General features: G+C 39.6%; 1 pseudogene; it reads left to right on the top strand.

Annotated features, from left to right (window-relative positions):
• Window positions 1-1,325: 1,325 nt before the first annotated feature.
• On the top strand, window positions 1,326-12,050 carry LOC111821347 (malectin pseudogene; annotated as a pseudogene).
• The last annotated feature ends 6,280 nt before the right edge of the window (window positions 12,051-18,330 follow it).

The raw sequence follows: 18,330 nt of genomic DNA, 5'->3' as shown, positions 1-18,330 counted from the left end.
TTAATTTTATTCATGAAACAATTACACAGTTTTAAGACTGCAAACATTATAAGTTATAGACCTTGTCATTAAAAGGCTTTCAGTCCGATGGAGATGATACAGAAACATGGAATATTCACTGGTATTAAAGAACTCAAATCAACAAGGCAATAGTTATCACCTGGCAGTATACCGTATTATACAAGCAGTGTACTACAAATGTATCTCACAAGCAGTGAGACTAGAAATGAGGAGGAGGCAGGTGCAATGTGGCCTGCAGTGACTTGGGATGGCTTCACGATAGAAATAACACCGCAGTGTTGAGGAGTTTGTCATTAACAGCTGCTCATTAAACCTGAAGCATAGATAAGATGAGGTGTAAGTCGTACATTTTCTAGAAAGGTGAGCTGCCATTCATCCCTTTCTTTCCCAGTCAAGAAAGCATATTGAATTGCAAGATAATGCATGTTGTTTTTACAGGGATAACCTTGAGTATGCTCCATTGTATCAAAAAGGGGAATTATCCACATACTTAGGCATTTAGCTCTTTCTATTGACAGTGGCCTATGACACACCTCAAATTTCATCCGTGTGCTCAGTATTATGATTGAGAACAGCTAGCCTATGACCTCTACCAACTCTTCCACTTTAAACATTCCCTAAATCCTTGATCAAGTACTTAGGCTTAAGCACTAGGCTGCTAACAGAACAGTTGTCAGTTTGAACACACACAGAAGCTCCACAGAAGAAAGACCTAACAATCTGCTCCTGGAAAGATTACAGCCTAGAAAACCTTATGGAGCAGTTCTACTCTGTCACATGGGGTCACTATTAGTCAAAATCAACTCCACAGCACCTAACAAGTTCTTGATCAAACACTGATTCAGTGACTGACTGTATGAACATACCATATGGATAGTTCATGCAGAGAATAACTGAGACATACTTCCCTCTGGCCTTTCCGGAATTGAGTATTTATTAGCTCGTGAAGGCATTTGGGAGTAGAAAGATTTTTTGGTAGCAAAGTGAAAGCTAGAAATCAGTATCAAAAGATGCAGCAAAAAGATTATGTCAGAATCCTGGGAGTCACCCTTGATGGAGAGGACCACTAGAGCTAGAATCATAGCAGTGGAATGAAAGATACCAAACTGATTTCAGACTCTGCATCTGACATGGTAAACCTCAAAAGAGTGATACAATATGCTCTTAGATAAAGGGGTCAGCTGTGGTGTTAACTGTGAACAGTGTGATGGTGACTAGGAGAGCTACATGGTATACAGTTGGTGAGCAGGAAGAACCATGATATTTATAATCCCAGAAAGGCTCTTTTCTGCACAAACTCCAACATGGCTGCTGCAACCATGAATATTGTTAAATGCTTATTGACAAAGGTAACCATTACATTATGGAAGCAGGACCTATGGAGTGTGATCAGTAGTCAACTTACCTTTTTCTCTCTGCCCTACTCCACCACTACCACCCAGTCTCTTTAAATCTACCTGGGAGCAGGGACTTTACTGATCATTCTTACATTATACAAATTGGTTATTAGCCACTTGTAGTAACACAAAATAATGTTGATTTAGTAATTAAAATGTACAGTCCTATAAAATAATCAAAACTTCAAACTGGCTTTAACATAAAAACTTCTCTTGCCCCATATCAGACTGCTGCAGAAAAGAAGTCTGCAGGTGGGAAAGTGGGTGTTGGCCAGCTCCTTAAGCTTTCCAAGGAGTCTCCTTAAATCCCTTCTCTCTTGGATCAGAGTAAGGGACAGGCACAACAGCTCTCTCCAAAAATTTATCCTCAAATTATCAACTCCCAACCTTTTGTAATCTCTTTGTGTGGGTAGGAGGATTAAGAATTGTGTAGTTAATTGGTTTATATACCTCCTTTAGCAATCTTGCATCCCTCTAGGACCTAACTAATGCCTATTGAATACTTGTGTTATGCATGTACAGGTATGTTCTCATTTTATTGCACTTCAGTTTATTGTGCTTCGAAGATATTGCGTTTTTTATAAATTGAAGACTTGTAGCAACCCTGCGTCAAGCAAGTCTATCTGTGCCATTTTTCCAACAGTATGTGCTCACTTTGTGTCCCTATGTTACATTTTGGTCATTCTCACAATATTTCAAACATTTTCATTATTATCATATCTATTACGGTGATCTGTGATCAGTGATCTTTGATGTTACTATTGTAATTGTTTTAGGGTGCCACAAACCACGCCCATGTAAGACAATGAACTTAATTGGTAAATGTCATGTGTGTTCTGACTGCTCCCACGACACTCCCTCTCCTCAGGCCTCCCTATTTCCTGAGACATGACAATATTGAAATTAGGCCAGTTAATAACCCTATAGTGGCCTCTAAGTGTTCAAGTGAAAGGAAGAGTCACATGTCTCACCCTTTAACTGAAAGCTAGAAATGACTAAGCTTACTGAGGAGCATGTCAATAGCTGAGAGGCTGAAAACTAGGCCTCTTGCGCCAAACAGTTAGCCAAATTGTGAATGCAAAGGAAAAGTTCTTAAAGGAGATGAAAAGTGCTAATCTAGTAAACTCACCAATGATAAGAGCAAAACAGCCTTATTGATAATAGGAGAAAGTTTTAGTGGTCTGGATAGAAGATCAAACTAGCCACGACATTCCCTTAAGCCAAAGCCCAATCCAGAGCAAGGCACTAACTCTCTTCAGTTCTATGAAGGCTAAGAGAGATGAAGAAGCTGCAGAAGAAAAGATTGAAGCGAGCAGAGGCGGACTCATGAGATTTAAGTAAAGAAGTCACCTTCAAACATAAAAGTGCAAGGTGAAGCAGCAAGTGCTGATGTAGAAGCTGCAGTAAGTTATCCAGAAGATCTAGCTAAGAAAATTGATGAAGGTGACTACACTAAACAACAGATTTTCAGTGTAGACAGAACAACCTTATATTGGAAGGAAATGCTATCTAGGACTTTCATAGCTAGAGAGAAGTCAATGCCTGATTTCAAAGCTTCACAGAACAGGCTGACTCTCTCATTAGGGGCTAATGCAGCTGATCACTTTAAGTTGAAGCCAGTGCTCATTTACCATTCTGAAAATCCTAGGGCCCTTAAGAATTATGCTAAATCTACTCTTCCTTTGCTTTATAAATGGAACAACAAAGCCTGGATGATAGCACATCTGTTTACCGCATGGTTTTCTGAATATTTTAAGCCCCCTCTTGAGACCTACTGCTCAGAGAAAAAGATTCCTTTCAAAGTATTACTGCTCATTTTCAGTGCACGTGGTCACCCAAGAGCTCCGATGGAGATGTACAAGGAGATTAATGTTGTTTTAATGCCTGCTAACACAACATCCATTCTGCAGCCCATGGTTCAGGGAGTGATTTTGACTTTCAAGTCTTATTATTTAAGAAATACATTTCGTAAGGCTATAGCCGCTGTAGATAGTGATTCCTCTGATGGATCTGGTCAAAGTAAATTGAAGATCTTCTGGAAAGGATTCACCATTCTAGATGTCATTAAGAACATTCATGATTCATGGGAGGAGGTCAAAATATCAACATTAGCAGTTTGGAAGAAGTTGATGCCAACCCTCATGGATGACTTTGAGGGGTTCAAGACTTCAGTGGAGGAAGTAACTGCAAGCGTGGTGGAAATAGCAAGGGAGCTAGAATTAGAAGGGAAGCATGAAGATATTACTGAATTGCTGCAATCTCATGATAAAACTTTAGCAGATAAAGAGTTGCTTCTTATGGATGAGCAGATAAAGTAGTTTCTTGAGATGGAATATACTCCTGGTGAAGATGCTGTGAAAATTGTTGGAATTACAACAAAAAAATTTAGAATATTACATAAACTTAGTTGATAAAGCAGTGCCAGGGTTTGAGAGGATTGATTCCAATTTTGAAAGAAGTTCTACTGTGGGTAAAATGCTATCAAACAGCATCGCATGCTACAGAGAAATCTTTCGTGAAAGGAAGAGTCAATTGATGCAGGAAACTTCATTGTTGTCTTATTTTAAGAAATTGCCACAGCCTCCTCAACCTTCAACAACCACCACCCTGTTTAGTCAGCAGCCATTAACATCAAGGCAAAACCATCCACCAGAAAAAAGATTACAACTTGTTGAAGACTCAGATGATGGTTAGCATTTTTAAGCAATAAAGTATTTTTTAACTAAGATATGTACATTGTTTTTTTTAGACATAATGCTATTGCACACTTAATAGACTACAGTATAGTGTAAACATAACTTTTATATGCACTAGGAAACCAAAAATTAGTGTGACTCACATTATCGTGATATTTGCTTTATTGTGGTGGTCTGAAATATCTCTGAGCTATGCCTGTACTATTTTAGTCCAAAGTATCTAACAGGCACCTTGGAAAAAAGTCCTGGTAATCTATTTCTGAGAAAAATCATCCATCAAAAACCCTATGGAGCACAGTTCTACTCTGATAGACATGGGATCACCAGGTATGGACTCAATGGTAACTGGGTTGGTTTTGGTATCTAAGAGACATAACACAATTATTATTCTTTTAGGGAGTAGTCTCACAAAAGTGATAACAAAAAAATCACAAGAGAAGGAGATCATGGGTAGCTAGAATATTCATATTCATAGAGGGCATGGTATATGTGTTATGACTTAAGGGAAAGATTGGTTTCCAACAGGTAGAAGTGAAGGAGAAATAGCTTCCTAAACACCAAAAAGAGTTTAACTCTGATCAGTTGGTCAAAATGTAAGAGCCAGGTGATGTAAAAGAAAATTAATATTTGCTTTACACGTTCTATAGGGTTGCTATGAGTCAGAATCAACTCGAAGGCAACAGGTTTGGGGTTTTTTGTGCTATACGAAGTGATCTCACTTTGCACATTTTATTATATGCCTTTCTCATTCACAAGATCCATAAGTTGTGAGAAGATAGCCACGGTAGTGGACATTTGCCTTTTGGGCCACCCAGTATTTAAACTCACTCCGTTGGAGAAAGACAAATGCATCTTTTCTAGCTCCTGGAAGTTACACCACAAGTATATCATTGAAACTTAATCAATGGGTATTTTCCCTAGGACTTTAAATTAGGAGCAAGTAAAGGCACAGGGAGCAAGTTGGAAGGTCTTCTAACAATGTTGGTGGCATGCATCTCTTAGCATCTCAGAGGCAACTTCTACTGGCTAAGCCTAGTAGTGTAGACCAGATTCCTTCTGTGGCATCTCCTTGGGTATATTTCTGGAAGATTTGCCTACCATAACTTCTGCCCACTTTCTGAGACTAGTTCTTCAGCCTTCCCAATTATTCTTGGAGTTATCCAATATCCTTCCAATAAATTTCTTTCTGCTCAATTTACCAAGTTTTGTCTCTACTGTTTTCAACCAAGGACCCTAACTGTTAAATGTGTCTATACTCTTATCCTCTGTTGTTGGCATAAGAAGCACTCAATTGTTGAACTGAATTCAACTGAAAGGTTTGTTGCCAGATTCTAGAAGGCTTTAAATTTTAAATTGTGTTTTGTTTGTCATGTAATGAGCCACTGTGAAAAATATTTTTTGTTCTCAATATTCTCTCTTACAATTTCACCTATTTCCATGGCTTCGGCAAACATCACTCAAATACTATCATCTGTATCTTCGGTTCCCATATCCTTCATAAATTTTACATTCATATTTCCAACTGCTAAGATGGACCTTTTCATCTGGGTTGACTATCAGTACTTTTAACCTAAAATTTTAAAATTAAACATGTTATGTTCTAAATCAGCTCTTTTCCTTGAGTTTCTTAACTTTCTAACATTCTTATCTGTGACCCAGGTTTAAAGCCTTGGAGTCACCTTTGACTTCTTTTTCTATTTCTCCTCAAGAACTGTCATCAAGTCCAATCAAACTGTAGTTTTGGAACGTATCATTGAAAACCTGGGTTGAAGTACTAGTCACCTCAACTTTCCAATTCTTATAACACTCTGCTGGGGATTAATCTCTCTATGGCACTCTAGGTGACATGCATACAGTGATGAGGTGATAAGAAATATAACTAGAGAAAAGGACTGGGCTGATATTTCAGATATATCAAAAAGAACCAGAACTTGACCATAGAACAGATAATTTGAAATTTACAGATGGCCTTGAGAAGGAGATTTCAATAAAGTAGTGGTAGTGCATAAGAGATGCTAAGGGGTTGTAGGGAGTGGTATTAAAGTCAAGGCTGGAAATTGAGACAATTTCTAGAGACTATGAAGAGAAGACAGTAATGGGAAGGAACAGTAGGAGTGGAGAAAAGCTGTACATATGTAGTGATTATAAAACATGGGAATTAGAGGCAGACTTCCTGGATTCAAATCCCAAAACCATCATTCCCCACTAGCTACCTGACCTTAAGCACACCGAGATTACCACCCTGTGCCTCAGTTCCTTCATCTCTAAAATGGAGATAATAGTAGCTTCCTCAAGGGTTATTATAAGGATTAAATGAGTTAGGGCATGTAAAGCACTTCCAACAGGGCCAGTAAGATATAAGGCATCAGTAAATATTCATTCTAAAGGGTGATTTCTTTTTTAAGTCATGAAAGACAAAAGCATGTATTAAGAGAGATAAATAAGAAGGTAAGATTAAAAATGAAAAAGAGGAAAAAAACTTGTGACAGAGTTAGATTTTGTGAGGCAGGGAGTAAACTATACAGCAGCCCAGATTTATAAAGTTGACCTTTCAAATGGAGATGGAACGTTTTATCTAAGACTCAGAGGAAGAGAAAAACAGGAAGAGAGCATAATCATAATACCAGGAAAAAGAGGAGGAGGTAACAAATGAGTTGTACTGAGTAATCCATATGTTGCTCTGAACTGGCAGAGTAGAGGACTGTCCAGGGGCTGGACAGCAGATAGAAGGATTTTTGCCATCTTCACTAGGACTCTTAATAACCACTTTGGTCTCAGCCCAAAAAAGAGAAACTTAACTGGTGATCTCACTCCTGGACCACCCATCTTTTCAACATTTAGGTCCTCCCTCATCCATGAAGGTTAAGTAATAGGCATGCCAAATCATCAAGCCCAGAAAATTAGCTGCCATGATTTGGCACTTGCTCCGTTTTGTCAAATGTGTAGCATACAGTGAGTAGTTAACAGAGGGAGAACTATAAGGAGTGAGTTCTGGACACACATTTACATGGCTTCTAGAGGAACCTCATAAAATTTCCTTTTTAAAACCTATGGGCCTTCCCCCAACGTGGTTTGGAAACATTCAAGCATCCCAGATAGGTATGTAAATTGGAGAATTACATCACATTACACACAGATGTATACTTCGTCTGCTCTGGGGCTGTCTCTCTCTGAATATACCTTTTTACCAGGGAACTTTGCCAAGGAACTGCTGAGAAGCAGACAGACCATGAACCTTAAAAGGGGATTGTTGCTCCTTCTCATTGGTTCCTAGCCCACAAGTTAGACTCAAGCCATATGTAGGTCCTGGGATGAATTCAGTTCCAAATGTCAGTGTCTCAGAGGCCAACAGCCACCACTCTTTTGTCTGTAGGAATTGGCTACTGAAATGGTGGTGCCACTCAGTGGGAATTAGAGAACACTAAAAACAATATCTTACGATGAGAAAGGTTGATAACCTCCTAGAGAGCTTTGGCATCTATCTATCTCATTTCCTTCTAATAGTAATCCAGCTAGTTGAGAAGGATACGCATCATAAACCTCATTTTATAAATGAGATAACCGAGGCAAGAAGACTCTTAACAAACTCCTCCCATGATTCTTAACATGCTTTATGACAACCTCCATGAACTGAGTTCTGTTTCTACTTCTACAAAACACAACTAAGCAGGAAAATGTACTAGCTACTCAAATGTCTTGATAACTAGACAGGTAGGGATTGTAACCTAATTGTCTTTGTATTCTCAACATATAACCCAATACCTGGCATGGGATACTCACTCAATTAAATATTAAATATCTAAACATATCAAAACCAGACAAAATGGAGTACTTTATGATATGCTTCTTTGGGATATTCTTGTTCTTTTCACCTCTGACGAAATGAACAGAACTGATTTCATTACATTACATAAACCCAAGGGCTACCAAGAGAAATATTGACCCAACAGTAATAATAGGCAACTTTATTTCAAAAAATTTATTCATTCCCTGCCTAAAGTCTATAGCTATTTCTCTAAGGATGGGTAAAATATACAGAATATATTCCCCTTTATAAATTTACTCAAGAACAGGAGTCATGTCATCTACTTCTTTCCATGTGCCCAAGAATTGCACAAACTTCTACAAATATCTGAGGCAAAACGAGTTCTGGATGACTATATTTAGAGTGCTGAACACTATTTCTTTAATGATGTAGAACTCAATCAAATAATCTGCTGTTGTTTTTGTTGTTATGAGTTGATTCCAACTCATGGCCACTCCCTGTGTTACAGAATAGAACTGCTCCATAGGGTTTTCTTGGCTGTAATCTTAACAGAAGCATGTCGCCAGGACTTTTCTTTCATGGTACCACTGGGTGGGTTCGAACCGCCGGTCTTTAGCAGTTGTACTCAAACTGGTTGCACCACTCAGGGACCTTAATCACATCATAGAATCATCAATATTTTCTAGGCAAGGACAATGTCCATGGTTTTGTGCTAGGTCCTGTAGTGTATACAAGATTTTTAGACAAAGTATTTTTTCTCAGTATGTTTACTTATTGAAGAAAAAAAATGTGTACATAAGACATGAAAAAAAAAGTACGTGTATGGCTTATAAGGGTTATAGGGATTCAGGAAAAGAGATTCACATGCAACAGTGGTCAAAGCTTCATTGAAAAAGTGGTGCTTAAGACTCATCAAGAAGGATGCTACATCAAGACTATTGCCTTCAACCCATATCCCTGATCAGCCATTTTTATTCTAGAGCTATATGTGCCCTGATGGAGGTGATACGCCTGGTCTTACTTGGTTGCAGATGGTATAGTTTTGCAAAACACAGCTATGTCTCCAGATTTCTTCTTTAGGGGTTTGTCTTTGATTTTTTTGTTTGTTTGTTTTTTTGCATTTTGGTTTTCTAGAAATACTTTAAGAACAATACCAACTCAGTCCAATAATCAAAATATGACAGAAAAATAAGAATTATGAAAGTTTGATCCCTAACAGCACCCAACTCTGTCAAGTGAGGGTGACCAAAAAATGATTAATCCCTAGGGGGACAATGTTGTTGTTGTTAATTGCTGTTGAGTCAGTTCCAACTCATGGTGACTACATATGTGCAGAGTAGAACTGTTCCATATGATTTTCAAGGCTGTGACCTTTCAGAAGCAGATCACCAGGCCTGTCTCCCAAGGCACCTCTGGGTGATTTTAAACCACCAACCTTTCAGCGCTTTACTGTTCTGCCACCGAGAGTCTCTATAGGGAACAATATGAAAGCAAACCTCTTCACACACTCACATGGAAATCCCACAAGCCCATGTCATTCAGACACACAGTCAAGCTCCCACCCTCAAACCAGTCAATGTATGCACATAAATATCCCAAAGTCAACTTAATTTTTCCCCTCTCATAGGCGGTACAAAACAACAATATCTACAAAAAAGCTAATATTCCTCTGTAGAAAGTCTCTTTCCTCACTTTGGCCTGGTTTAACTTTCCTTTCTTCCAGGTCACTAAGGGCCTGGATGCAAAACCATTTCCCAACTTGCCTGTGGCATCAATTTTTTTCTCTCTCACATTTTTTCCATCTTCCTATTGGCAGCTAATTCAATCTAAGTTAGAAAGGAATATTTAGGTGCCCAGATTGGAATTATTTTTAACAAATGCAACCACACTGTAGACATTGACAATTCACTCATAACTATCATATTATAAGTAATTATTTGTAAATTCAGCAGCAACAATAGTAAGAATTAAGGAGGTTTGATTTTTCAGTTGCCTAAGGCATTTAGGGAAAATATAAACACACACATATGAGGGGATTGATACACTATTCTCTCTACCCTGAGAGTTTAAAATCTGGGCTAAGTCTTCCACTTGACCCTAGAGCCAAGAGACAGAAGGAAATCCATTGCTTGGAGCATCCTTCACCCCCCTTCCCCACCCCTGCCCACTCACCCACCCAAGTTCAGTTTCCAAAGACCAACACAAAAGGCATATTATATATCTTCAGCTCCATGGCCTGAAGGTACCTGACTGGAACTGGGAACCTGTCCAGTTCAGACAGAAGGAAAATATTACCCTTCTATTTAACAAGGCAGTGCTGAAGGATTAATCATTAAGTAAATAGCAACAAGCCAGAAAGGACAGAGTCCCCACCCATGTTCTGAATTTTTCTGGGATTCAGGATGGAAATTATTACAGGGATAGTTTGAAAGGGGCTTCAGGAAAAACCACCTTCCAGGGCAAGATGGAACAATGCGTGAAACCTCAGGCCTGACCCAGCCAAGAGGGAAGTTCATTCCCAGAGCCCTCCAGAGAGCACTGTTTTGTCTTAACAGCAGGCATCCATGCATAGAGTTGATAAAATCTGGAGAATGTTGGAGTCAGCTTTGTGTAGCTGTGGCTTTAAGCAAATCATTTAACCTTTCTGAGCCTTGACTTTCTCAACTTAAAAGTGAATGTACTACTTCTCTTATCGGGTGTGCTGTAATTGGCCACACATAGACAATAAAAATCCTTCAGAAGAGCCACTTGGAATGCTTAAGTCTCTTCACAGCTCCCTACTGTGAAGACAGACCCAAATAAGTCCTGCTTCTCTTAAGAAAGAATAATATTTCTGTAATCTGAACAAGCAGACCTGAGGCATTTGTCTGAACAAAATAGGGCATGTGCCTTTTCTTAGAAACTAGATCAAGCATTGCCTCATGAATGGCCTCACCTTGAAGCTGCAACATGCTTAGTCTAGTCCATGGGACTGAATTGTGTTGATAAGATAAAGACATTTCATGAAATGTGTTATCTCAAAGGTGATTTCCTTTTTTTGGTTTGTTTAAGAGCTTGAATAAGAATCTTTATTTGCCATTGGATTTAATCTGTCTCTTGTTTTCATTTGTACCTATTAATTTATTCTGACAAAAAAATACTTACTAGATATCTAAAGTGTGTTGAATCCAGTACTCCATACTAAATGCAACATTAGAGAACTGTGAGACACAATCTCTGAATTTAAGACATTCTACCATATAGTCAAGATACAGTAAGGGGAAGAAAAGATAACACAAATAAAATATGCAATTAAAAATGTAAGATGGAATGTGTAAAGAGACTCAAGAGTGACAGATCTCCAGATGCTGGGGAAGAATGGCCATTGACACTGTTTTTCTGAATCTAGGGCAACCTGACAGGTGGCCATGGATGGGGGGAGGATGGCCCCACTGTAGTGTCCAACTGCTGAGGGTCAGGCAGCCCGAGAACATCACTTAGGCTGTCAATACTGGTAGCAAAGACACGCATGAGTCCATTCCCTTAATAACCCATTGGAAGGCCAGGTGGCCTAAGCCCTGGATGATGACGTGAATCTGCAGTCCTATGCTCCAACCCTAGTCCAGGCAGAGATGTACAAGTAGTCCTTGCTACCAAGTGCCCATCAAGGATGAGGACACCTATGCCTGGTGTTAAAATTTTCAGAGATCTGCTTTATATAGTCCCACTAGAAGGTGTTTGATGCGCAATTGAATGACCACGTCATTGTGGTAAAGAATTTATTTTTCTTTGACTGAGTTGGGCACAGTATAGCTCACAATAAGAACATTCCCAGAAGTATCGAAAAAGGGACAAGGAGACCTTCACAGGGAAAATCTACATTGAGTTTATCAATGGGGAACAATGACAATTCCAAAATCATGGCTGGGATAGCGGATGATGTACCAAAGCTACTGCCTCACCCAGGATTGGAGAAGAAAGAATAAAAAAGAAATAGAGAATAATATGATGAAAGATATTCCAAAAGACAGACCAATAAGAATCTAGTTCAGTCACCACCACCACCACCACCACCACACCTCCACCTCCACACCTAATCTCTATGCCTAGGACAAAAGCAGCCTCATTTTCCCCATCCTGGCAGCTTTTGGGATCTCCATGTCAGCTCTGTTTTGTCTCTTCCAGTTGTAAGAACATAGAACCATTCCTGAATGGGGTGGAAATGATAAGGAAAGAAACCAAACATGATTGGTTTCAGTTCCTATATTTTTCAAAATGATTAACAAAAATAAAAGAAGGTTAAAAGAAATTTTTTTTCATTTTATATATATATATCTATATATAACTATAAATGAATGACAGAATTTGTTTAAGTGTTAAATGAGTAGATTAAAGATGTCCCAAAAGAGTGATAGTGACATGGTCTGGAATCAGTAGATAAAGTTCCACAGAGGAAAGGAGAGATTAAATTTTGGTTTTGAAGAATGGGGAGAAGTAGAATAAGCAGACCATGTGTGACCATGTATGAGGACGTTCCCAGAGAGGGGATCTATTTTAGTTTAAGCAAAGCTTAAATGAGTCTCATATTTGTGGGAGGTGAGTAAGAGCCAATACTATCTCCTGTCTCCAGACATTCAGAGTGTGGTCTCCAATTCCAGGACCACAACCTTCCAACCCCTTCCCCTTTAGCCTTGCTCTTGATTTTCATTATTTCCACATTTAGGTCACTTTACCCACCCCACTGCCGTCAAGTCAATTCTGACTCATAGCGACCCTATAGGACAGAGTAGAACTGCCTCCATAGAGTTTCCAAGGAGCAGCTAGTGGATTTGAACTGCCAACCTTTTGGTTAGCAGCCGATCTTTGGGCTCCTTAGGTTGCTTCGGCAGGGAGGTTTTCCAGGATGTTTAAGTTAGGATGGCCCTTTTATATTTCTGGCATAACAGCCATCCTATATTCTTCTAATACTTGTTTATCATCTGTCCTCTTTGCTAAATCTTAATGTGTTGTCAAGTAAAGGGTCTGCCATATGTACAGGTGTATACCCCAAACATGGCTAGCATAGAATGTGTTTTCAGTTTACTAAATGAAAGAGCAGTTGATCATCAGATTCTCAAGAATGATATCTAGTCTACAAGGAGTAACATTACCAATATAAAGATGAAAAAAATATGTTTCAAGTGTCCCAGAATTCAGAGTCTAATGGTGTTTGGGAAGAAGTGCATGAAGTGAATTATGAAGAGTTTAATAGACACACATAGTGCTGTTAGAAGTATGAAACGAGACATCAACACTGCTGGGAGGGTCTGGATGGGCTTCACAGAGGAGGTGAGTGCTTTGCTAAGTCTTAAAGAAAAGGAGGAGTGTTCACTCTTTAGCTATCAGAGAGTAAAGCAGAGAATTTGAAGTATGAGTAGTGTAGTGAGCAGTTGATTAAATTGGAGCTCGGAGATGCTTTGAATTTCAGCCTTTGCTTTATCTACAGAGAGCCACAGCCAGAGCACACTGTCACGAGTTGAAGTCTAATTTGCTGTAGATCACAAGTTCCCAAAGGGTAAGGACCTTGTCTTTGGCGTGTTCTCTCAGAACTTCATGCCTCGTGCACTGTGGGTGTTCAATAAATATTTAATAATAATGAGTTGATTAATTGAGAGCATTCATGTTCCATATGTATGGGTAGAGCCCTCTTTTCACTTTAATTACTATTGCTTTAATCATCATTAAATAGCATTTCTTAGATGCAATTTAGTTCATGTTAAACACTCTGGCTGTCTGAGATTCTAGCCTTAAGGCAAATAGCAGTATCAGAGAATAACCTTCCTCTTACTGCTGGTGAATGATTTTGTGACATTGCCTGTATAAAATGAAGCAGTTGAATTCTGGAAGGGCACTTACTGAAAGTGGCACCTGAATGGGTATCAGAAAGGACCCGTGAAAGTGCAAATGCTGGAAATATCCTGGAAGGAATTAGGAACCCAGTGAGTGTTTTATCACATGGCAGAGGCTGAAATAAAACCAGAAAGAGGTCTTCCAATAAATGTGGCAAGAAGCTGAGGGGCTCCTGGCTTGATGGTGGCATCAGGGAGCAGATGATCACTAGTGTTTTCAGCTAGTAAGGGAGCAGATGATCACTAGCCTTTTCAGCTGGTAGGCGAATGTGTTCCAAATCAAGTAAACCCAACAAGACTGGGGTGAAATACAGAAATGCACCTGCATATCTGAACGTCTCTGCCTACCAGATCCTCAATGACCAAACTGTTCCAGGTTGAAAAGGACAATCTCACCTCAGCTGAGCAAAGGAGACAAGGAATCCATCACTCCTTGACCAGCATAGCCTTGAAAGCACAGAACTCTAATACAGAGGAGGTAGTATCAACCTCCACTATGAATCTCAGCCAGGTAATGGATCAGAGGTGAAGAGAGGTAAGAGTTGGGAGGGAGGAGGAAACAGGAGCAGAGATGAGAACACTTACAACTTTCATATAAGCATAATTGGAGAAAGTATTTATGAAAGCAGGAAGACCAATTTTCTGGCTCAGATGCTACCCAGGACCCACCATGGAGTAGGCTATCACTACAGATCAAGTATGAGTCTAGATTATCTTAATTCATGTTAACAGGCATTTAATATTGGTTTCCCTTCTTCCATTTTTGCCACATTACAGTCTGTTATGCACAAAACATCCAGAGTGGTATTTTTTAAATGCAATTCAGATTATATCATTCTCCTGTGTAAAACTCCCCAGTGGCTTCCCATGGTATAGCTCTATGATTATTGTGCGGGAGTCTCAAACTCAAAAGCCTACATAGACCATATTGTCAGTGTTACATAATAAGAATGGAGGGAGTTCTCAGAACTAGAGAGCACGTGGCCCATTTATAGAGGGCTGTTACTGCTTACTTCCAGCCATGTGTTGCCATGTGGAAATGTAGACTCTGGTTGCCAGATCTTGTACTTTTTCAATACAACCTGGATATCTAACTTTTCATGTGAAATCTAATTTGCAATGTTGGATCAAGTTTATAAAACACAGTTCATGCCAAGCAAAATGTATCTGTATCACAGTTCTGCCTGCTAAATGCCAATTTGCCTCCTCTGGGATGGAGCCTAAACCAGTCTACAATTGGTATCCAACTAAAGGTATCTCATGATTACTGGCATGTTGTTATTGTTCTTGTTAGATGCTATCGAGTGGATTCCGACTCACAGAGTTCCCAAGTGTACAGAGTAGAACTGTGCTCCATAGGATTTTCAAGGCTATGATCTTTCAGAAGCAGATCACCAGGCCTGTCTCCTGGGTGAGTTTGAAGCACCAGCCTGTAGGCTAAGAGTCAAGTACTTAACCATTTGCACCACCCAGGGACTCCATGATTATTGGTACAGGGATTTAAATTGTAGGAAACAAAATTAGTGTTGTGAAAAGTAAATGGCCAGGTCAAATGGCTAAACTTGTACCTGGGATGTCTGGAGAGTAGCATCAAGAGCTGAGCGAAAAAGGTTAAGACAGGGGAGCCCACTGAAACCTCCAGTGGGTCACAGCAGCAGAGGGAAGTCCAGGGAGCTGTGGATTCTTCAGTAACTTCTGAAGCAGCATGCCAACCTAATTTATAAGTCACTTAATACCTAGTAAGCCCCTTGTTGCTTAAACTAGAGTGGATTCTATTCTCTGTAACTGAACTGTGAGAGATACGGTGACTTTTTCTGGATGTGAAGCTGAGAGACTGGGAGAATGAAGGAAAGACTACAAGAAAGGGAAAGTTGGGAAGATGAGAAGAGGATAGATGAAAGAGAAAGAAAACATACTGTCTTTCCTTAGAGGACTTGAAATAGACAGTCTGATAACAGGGAAGCAGCACCAAGACAGGCTAGAAAGACTTCAGTGCATCCACAAAGCAACAAACCTAGTATAAATAAATAAACATCCAGAAGTTGAGCAAAGAAGTACCGAGTGGGCTGCACCATCAAGGAGGGCTCTGGAGGAGGACAGCACCCTGCTAGGAGGTGAGAGCTTCCAACAGGGTCACTGAAAATAGAAGGATTAATTGGCCAGCATTCCCATAACTGTTTAGATGAATTCAAATCATCTGTGTGCATGTTTTGAACATTGTCACAAAGAGGAAGCATGGGCTTGAGCCATTGGATATCATGCCTGCCTTACTTATGAACCAGGGCCACAGGGGCTGATGTCAATGGAATGCAACAAAAATGCAGAGAAACACACACCATGGCACCAACAAAACACAGGGCATCCTGGAGCTAGCTTTTGGACAATGGAAGGACAAAAATGCCTCCCCAACGGAATCTGAATGGCCTAGGAAAATCCCAGAGAGTGAAATATTGAAAATTGTTTTCTAAGTGGAGTATCAAAATGATTTACAGAGCCATGGAATGATCTTGGGTTTTGTGATGCCCTGGGTTTCCAGACAGCCCTGGCCAATTTTACACCAAGGATTAGCCTGGGAAGAGGGTGATGGATGTGGGATAGAAGCGAGGGAGGAATCGGCATGACTATGAATGGGTATGTTTCAGAAGTGTTTATAATTTTTCATTTTATTCATTTGTTTATGTGTGTGTTCTTTTCCTTTATTTTTATCTGACCTGTTTCACAAAACACTTAAGAAAGAGTTATGTGTGACGTGTTCAGTGCTTTTCATACTTTTTAAAAGTATGTGCTGGTAATCGTTATCTTGATAATGTATAAAGTCTGTCTGCCATCCTTCTTCCTTGCTCATACACCCTCTCTACTGAATCTGTAAAGAAATTTTAATAAAGGAAAACAAAATATAGAGACATCAAAATGCTTAACACTCACAGGCATCATTGTCATGCTGAAAATTATTTCCATCACCCATTCAAACATGCTCATCATCGTACAATTATACCACCTCCATAAACTGTATTGTGGAAGAGAAAACACACATCTCTGCAAGTTGATACTCCTGCCTGCAATGACTCATAGGCAGCAGCTACAGGCTACAATTTGCTGTCAGGCTGTCAGGTTCTGAACCCTAGAGTGGGTTGATTTCACTTGTCCTTTCTAAAGTTGCAGGCTCTGGCATCTTGGTGCTTCAGAGACTTCTAAGTAGCAGGTAACTGCAATGCTGTAAAAAGCCAGGAAGGAAAAGGAGAGATTAGCTCTTACAGCTTTTCAATGCAAAGGTCCCTGGGTGGTGCAAACAGTTTGCACTTGAATACTAACCTAAAGGTTGGTGATTCAAACCCCACAGTGGCTCCATGGGAGAAAGGCCTGGTGATCTGCTTGGTAAAGATTACAGCTTAAAAAACCTTATGGAGCAGTTCAACTCTGTAACACTTGGGGTCGCCATGAGTTGGAATCCACTTAACAGCAATGGGTTTGCTTTAGTTTGGTTTCCAATGCATGTTAGCATAAAAATACGACGGTACTATTTATGTTTTACAGTTTGGGGTTATGAGAGCCACCCTAAACAAAGCTGAGGATAACGGTGATGATGAAGATGCTAATTATAACCATAAACATCTAATAACAACAGCATGCATTATATATGCCTTTCAATACTTTGCCCCAAGTCCTAGAGGTAAGGCAAAGATTTTTGTTTTAAATAAGCCTATGAATGGGACAAGACTTGACACAGATTATACCAAAAGGTAATAAAATAACAGAGACTAGACGGATAAGTTTACAGAACAGACTTTCTGGAGGATCTGTGACCACTAATCCCTGCTCCTTAGGGGCCTACATTGTTGTGGAGGCTTGGGGAGGGGATTAGGAGAAAAGGGGATGAATAAAACCTCCAGATATTCCCTGTTCTCCCAGTCTATTTTTAAGATTAGTATTCCACGGTGAAGATGTTGAAGGAGATGGATGCTATAGACTAAGAGTAGAATGGAGGGGTGGGAAGTAGAAATGTTAATGACAGTAATAACATTTTTGTTTCCCAGAAGGTTGTCCCATTCTCTATCTCATTGTACTTTCATCTCAAATATGTGAGGTTAAAACAACATATTGTTATCCCTTTTTGCAGCTAAGGAAGCTGAGACTCCAAGAAGTAGAATGAATTATCCAATCAGCTGGGACCAGAGCTAGGTCAATGTTCTTTCTATGAAACCATGGCTGGAAAAAATGCTTTCCATGGAGAATTTTATATATAGTAAAACCTGCAAAAGCCAGAACTTGTGTAAATCAGAAACCTGTCAGAGAAGGAAAACTCAAATATTTTCCAGTAATTGAGACTGATAGAGAAGTGGTAAGACTGTACCCTGTCAAAGGCAGAAAACTTTCGAGACCAGGAAAAACAGGGCAATCCTGTCAAGTTCCAGCTCTCACAGATCTCATTGTATGTATATTTTCAAAATTAAATAAGTAGATTTTAGAATTCGTTGCATTTCCCAGTATTCTGAATCCCTTTAGCATGATTGACTTAAGCGTATCTTGGAATTTAAGCACTGGGCTGCAGGCTTCCAATGGCTCCTCTGGTTCTAGCATTCTAT

This window comes from Trichechus manatus, unplaced genomic scaffold, assembly GCF_000243295.1.
Source record: "Trichechus manatus latirostris isolate Lorelei unplaced genomic scaffold, TriManLat1.0 scaffold00078, whole genome shotgun sequence".
NCBI classification, from domain to species: domain Eukaryota; kingdom Metazoa; phylum Chordata; class Mammalia; order Sirenia; family Trichechidae; genus Trichechus; species Trichechus manatus.
Note: the sequence above shows the minus strand (reverse complement) of the source record. Positions and strands in the feature narration are given on the sequence as shown.